This window comes from Thalia democratica, chromosome 2 (genome assembly GCF_965202585.1).
Source record: "Thalia democratica chromosome 2, ktThaDemo2.hap1.1, whole genome shotgun sequence".
NCBI classification, from domain to species: Eukaryota; Metazoa; Chordata; class Thaliacea; order Salpida; family Salpidae; genus Thalia; species Thalia democratica.
This window is the reverse complement of record NC_139166.1, coordinates 44,412,098-44,418,687: the sequence shown is the minus strand read 5'-3', so window position 1 is coordinate 44,418,687 and position 6,590 is coordinate 44,412,098.

The window sequence follows — 6,590 nt, the reverse complement described above, 5'->3', positions numbered from 1 at the left end:
GCAAAAGTTATACAAAAAAACAAAAAACAATATGACGTAAGAATTGAATATTGTACATTACAAGTTTCGATGCAAAAATTGATCTTCCACCTAACTAAACAAACAACTAAAATTCACAAAAACCACATTTAAGTGACCATAAAATACTTTAATTTTTTTTGTATTTTAAGAGAAGCTTTTTCATAAGTTGACAAGACGATATGAATTCACTCCTAGTATTTAAACAACCTTCCTTAAAATAAAATGTATAAATTGTTCTGATGAAACGTTTAAACGTTGAAAATTAGTAAACAATACGAAAATTAGTTGTTCTTTTGTGTTATAAATAAATAAATGTATATAAAATAAGGTGATTATTAAACTTAATCACTTTCTACAGAGCCTAAATGAAAGGCTTTTGAATAGTTTATTAGGAAAAAGCAAATAAAAAAATTCGCTTTTTTATAAAAAAATCGCTTTTGAAGTTTAATAAGTTTTAACTTTACCTTATATTGATTCAAATTTAAATTTTTATTTAACTTTTTATCTTATTTTTATCTTGTTCAATTTTCTGTTCAAGATTGTAGCCACTCACTGATGTTATATGAATTTTTGCCTGTTTAATGTCGAATGGGAAATTAACTTTTGCACAAACCGTTTTGAATGATTTTTAACAGTTTTAAAATTACGTCATAATGTATTTGTGCTCAAATTTTAATATTTTATTTGAATGTTTTGTTTTGTACTAAATTTTTTACTTGTTTTGCAGTTGAGGAGTGCGTAGGCACGAAACTTGAGTTCTGCAAGTTTTTACGTCTTGTAATAAACTTATATATATATATGTATGTAACTACTTAATTATACATAAACAATAGGTTTATACAACCGTTTATTAACAAACAATATTACCTCATATACTCATCAGTAAAACTTAAGTTTATTAGCAATGTTTAACAGAAGTAGAGAATTTAAAAATTTTACTAGTATTATGATGTAGTAATAATGAAGGTTTTTGTACATCAAGCTAAGGTTGAAAAATACGCTGATTTTGTTAGTTTAATAATTTATACATTTTGAAAAGTTTTGAAAGGTTTTATTAGAAAACTGTTCGTGTTCGCGGCTTAACTTTACTTTGATTTAATATTCAGCTAGTTTTAGTTTTGCTAAAAAAGTTTTTTTGGTAAAGTATGCATATATTTTGTCTTTCAATTTTCTTGTAAAAGTTATGTTCTTGTCTGATTTATCAATTTCTATATTTAATAAGTGCAAAGCTTACAGCCGAATTTAGTATTGAATTTTGATTTTGTTCTGTTTACTGTTTCCTATTTAATTTTATAGTATGTACTGTTATCTTTTAAATTCCAAATGAAGTTTGCCAGTTCTGTTGTATGTCTTTTGTTAATGTTGTTGAATGAAGATTTGTGATTCCTATATTTTTGTTTGAAACTATTTACTGTGGGTAGCTGTCAAATTTGCACGAGGGCACAAATTTGCACGAAGAAGCTTTGGAAGAAGGTAATAAAATTGCACACAGATAAAATTGCAAAAAGACACTTTTACACGAGCAGATAATTTTGCACGGAGAAATTTTTGCACGGATTGATTTTTTTTTTCTATATATTTTTTAGTTTTAATTATATTAAATTTTTTTTTTGTTTCTTTTTTTTACTATCAATTTTACCCTTAGCCCTTACGCTCGGTCATAAAAACCTACATAAAAGTTTATTTTTTATCTATTGTATTTATTACTTTTTGAGTTGTGTCCCTTTAAATTATTTTTTTATGAGTTTGAATTGTCGGAATTTGAATCGTCGTGCACCCATATCAAAGTTACTCTATGAAAGCTTGATGAGTATGAGTATAGTTTTTATTTATTTCATATCTATAGTAATTTTACGTTAAACTGATATTTGTTATTATTAAAACTGTATTATTTTGTTCTTAACTTAAATAGATTTATATATTCTAAGTAAATATTTTGATTGGTACTCAACAGTCAATACATAATCTTTAGCAACGGTTCAGAAAAGCACAACGTAACCTTAGCAAGGTGTATCGCTTTTTCCTGGAGTGTAAGTTTAGCAAATAGTGGTACTTTAGCACAGACTACAGAGAATCACTTTTGCAGCAAGCAATACTTTAGCACAATGTCACTTTTGAACTAAGTGACTTTTTTGCACGATTAATTTATCAAAACATTATCTAACCGGAGCGCAGACTTTATATATTTAGTTGTGCTTTTTTGCTAAATTTTTAAATAATGTTGAACTAATATGACTTAGTTTTGTAAATTTTTATGCTGAAAAAAAGTAAAGACTGTAAAAAAATGTTATAATTGCAAAAGTTGCACATATGAAAAATAAAACTATTAATACAAAATAAACCAATCAAAATTGTTTAAAAAAACTGTTTTTAAATGTTGTTTCAACTCAAAGGATTTCATTTTAAACTTTGGACACTTTTACATTTGCTTATATTTTGCTTTCAAAAAAATAATAAAATTTTAATTAAAATTTGATGTTTAGCTAAATTACTTTAACTGGAATTGTTTGACTTATCAATTTATTTAATTTGAATGTGTTTTACTAACATTAAAACAAGATAGTTACTAGTTTTGGTTAGTCATCATGTTCAGTTTCTTATATATAAATGTTTTCGTTATTCATGTTAGCTTCACAATTTAAGGTGAAATTTTCACATTGTCAATAGTAAATGATCTAAGTGTATATTTTAATTGTTATACTAAAATTTAAAGAACTGTATTACTTATCAAGATTTTGCATTGTGTTTGACTAGTTCTTTAAAAAATAACTTAGCTTTGAAATTTTTAAACAGTAATAAAGTAGACATTCATGCGAAAATCTAAAGTGTTTATTAAAAGCTACCACAGAAAATAACTTGTTTTTGAAAAAAAAGTGCTACTCCACTAAAAAAAAGTCTAGACACGCCCCTGCTATAACGTAAAAAATTTAAAATTAAATAGCAAATGTTTAAAATTAATTAAATGTAAACAAGCTCTTTATGTGTCAAAAATCTAAGCTTAAACTAAAACTTTGTGTTTGAACTATAATACGACTAAGTGAAAAAAAACCTAAACCTTTTTACCACAAAGATAAAATTAGATTTACGAATTTTATATAAATATAGTATTTATAAAATCTAGACGAATATAATTTGGTGTCCTTAAATTTTAACATCTAACTAGTTTTATTAGTATAGTAAATTATACTAGCTATAGTTATCTTATTTCTTTGTAGAAAAACTTAAACTCATTGTAAATAAAAAAAAAAATTGTGTGAATTGTAGATATTATTAACAAATTCTAATAAAATATTTACTTTTGTATTAAAAACCTTTAACAACTTAATATGCTATTGGTTAAGCAAGATTTTTGTTTATCCTAAAATATATCTATACAAGTGAAAATTTTTGCTGAAGTCGAGTTATGCAAAAACATCTATTGGTGCAAAAAACCAATCGGTGCTAAAATGACCTTTAGTTTCAAAGAAACATTCTGTGTTAAATTAATGGGACACGTTCAAATCCACCCAGTCAAATTCGAGAATTGCTTACCGATCGAGGGTAAAGGTTAGAGGTGACAGTGATAATGAAAATTAAATTAAAAAAAAAAATTAAAAAATACAAAAAAAAAAAATTAAAAAATAAAAAAAACAAATAGAGTGGATTTTTAACGCGGGTGGATTTGATAGTATACCAAAAAGATGACCCGTGCAAATGTGTCGTTGTGCAATTCTGACACTTACCCACAATCTTTGTAGTAAAATAGCGCTAATGTTTTTAAATTGACTTACATTTCTGCAATTTTGCACTTTAAATTATCACTACATGTTGTAATTACAATAAGTTTTTAATAATTTATAATTATGGCTTATATTAAATGTATTCACATACTCTTATTTTTTTGTAGTGCTCATTCCTTTCAGAACTCTGTGAAACTGTGTTAATTTTTTAACACAGTGAAGTGTGCGTCAGTTGAACAAAATAGTGTGCAAATAGTTTTTATTTTAATGTTGATTTTACTATTTATGATTGAAGTTTTTCCAAATATTACTAATTAAAATCAGAAACAATGATAAGAACAAGCATTTTTTATTTAAACTTATTTAAGTTTTATTTATTATAAGTTGAACTTTTGTCTAAACTAAACAGGACACGCTTCCCAGTTCTATTTAATTAGATCAAATTATATCCGAGTTTATTTCCATCAGAATAACTTTGATCCGATGTATTTTTGTTTAATCCGATCTATTCTAATCAAAATGAGATCTCATTTTAATCAGTTTTTGTGAAAATTGTTTTAAATTTGTTTAATTATAATCTGATCATTTCTTACCTATAAATATTTTTAAATCTGTTTGTACTTACAAAAAAGAATTTGTAGCAGATACAAAATAATTAAGTCAATTACTGAATCAAAAATATTTAAGCTTTTATGTAAGTCTTTGATATTTTAAATAAACGTAGTTAATTATTTTTTCAATGAAAACTTTAATTTTGATTCTTTTTTAACTTTAACAAAACTATTTAAGTAAAATAAGAGACTTTATTGAGAAAAATATTTCTAGTGTAGTTATATACTAAAAATTATATATCTATAGAAGTATGATAGGTTTTAAAGCTTGTGAAAAAGAATATAAAAAGTCGTTTATTTTTCAAACAGCATGTAAAAATAAACTGATTTAAAACTAAAAAAAAGCTAAACAATTTTTTACCGGTAGGTACTGGGTTTACTCTTACTTTTGATATAAAGAACTTTTTTTTTAAATTCCTAAAAAGATAAACTACACTTGTTAATATTTTTTATTTTGATCCCTGCATTTATTAGTTTTACCAAGATTTTCTAACTTTTAACAATTTGTACACTCCCTTTTTAAAGTTTACTGGTGACGTAGAAGCTTAAAAACAAAGTTGTAAATATTGAGAAAAACCAATGAAAATATTGCATTTTAACAGTAAAGCTAGGTTTCCATTAAATGAGTTCCCCTTTATAAAAGAGATTTCCCAGCAATCAGTTTTGTAATAATGAACTATAGTGTATAGTAAAACAAAAATATAAGTTTAAATAGACTAACTGTATAAAAAAAAAAAGGCGCTCAAAATATTTGGTCTAAGGACCTGGTGCACAAAGAACCTTTTGGTTATTGAGTCGCACAAGTCTTGGATACACTTTAACGTCTTGGTCTTGTCCACGACAAAAGAATATATTATTCTGTGTTATTTTTTTCTTTCCTTTTATAATTTTTAAAGTTAACTTTGTTATATTTCAGCAGACCCCTAAAAGTTATCTAGAAAGATAGAAAGAAAAATGTGAACACTCACAACTAAGGTCAATGGATTGGTGTGGAGAAAGACCTTTCTGTCATTGAGCTACAAACCATTTACTTGTAACTGATACTTTGAGCTAACTTTAAAACAATAATGAAAAAATAAAAATAAAAAACTTAAAAAATAACTACATAAACATTATTATTTTTTTTTTAAAGTTTAAAATATGCTAATACTCTTTTTTAACCCTGAATTTCAAAAGTCTGGAAGAAATTCAAAAAACCTAAAAGAAATTTCTCAAATACCAGTGGCCACCCTGCATTAAACAAAATTCAAAGTAGCTCTTAAGATTCGAAAAATCAAAGTTGGTGACTTCAATAGGTTTAAGGAAGGAACAAACTAAAAAGACAAACAAACACTATTTAAGAAAAGACTTATATTTTAAGACTTTAGGGTAATTCAGGATATTTTGACTTTTTTTAACTCAGGATATCACCCATAACAGTTTTTATTTTTTTAATAAAAATCTCAGGATAGTTTTAAAATATTTAAAAATCTTGGGGTATATTTTTTTCTAGATCTTGAAAGAGGTTTCATTGATCCAGTTTTAGTATTTTGTTATTTTATCTACCCAATTTTGTTTAAGAAGAACATGATTTTTATTGATTTTGAAATGCTTATTTAATTTTTTTGCCTTTCTGGTAGTTCTTCACTATGCTTAGAAATAACATTTTAGCTTTTGTTTTAAGTCTGAAATTAATGTATATCATGATTTGTGTTTACATTAAACAATAACAAATTAGAGTTATAAAAGTTTTACTTAGGCATTTAAAAGTTTTAATATACTTAATAATTCTAGTTACTTATGTATATTAGTAAAATTGTATTATTTATAAATTATATCATGTATAAGATTTTTTACTATAGCGTATAAACGCTTATTTTTATCAAAAAAAAGGTAAAAAATGAGTATATACTAGTAAAGTCTAATCTTCAAAAACTGAATTTTTCTTAAGTTTACTGAACATTTAATGCAGAAGCATACACATTCAACCTTTTTTTAATTATTAAGAAGAAAAATGAATATGACACATAAGTAGTTTGCACCAGAGACAAAAGTTTTTATTAAACATTTGTAAAAGTTCAGGGTGATTCAGGGCACTTTTTGGTCACTTGGGCAGTTTTTTTAGCTCAAAGAATGGCAACTCTTTTAATTCAAGTTATTTTGAAAATTTAAAAAATTTTAGGATGTATCAATTTAACTCCGGATAGTTTAATTTTTTAAATTCAGGATGACGCAAGATCGTTTTAATTTTTTTTTTAAA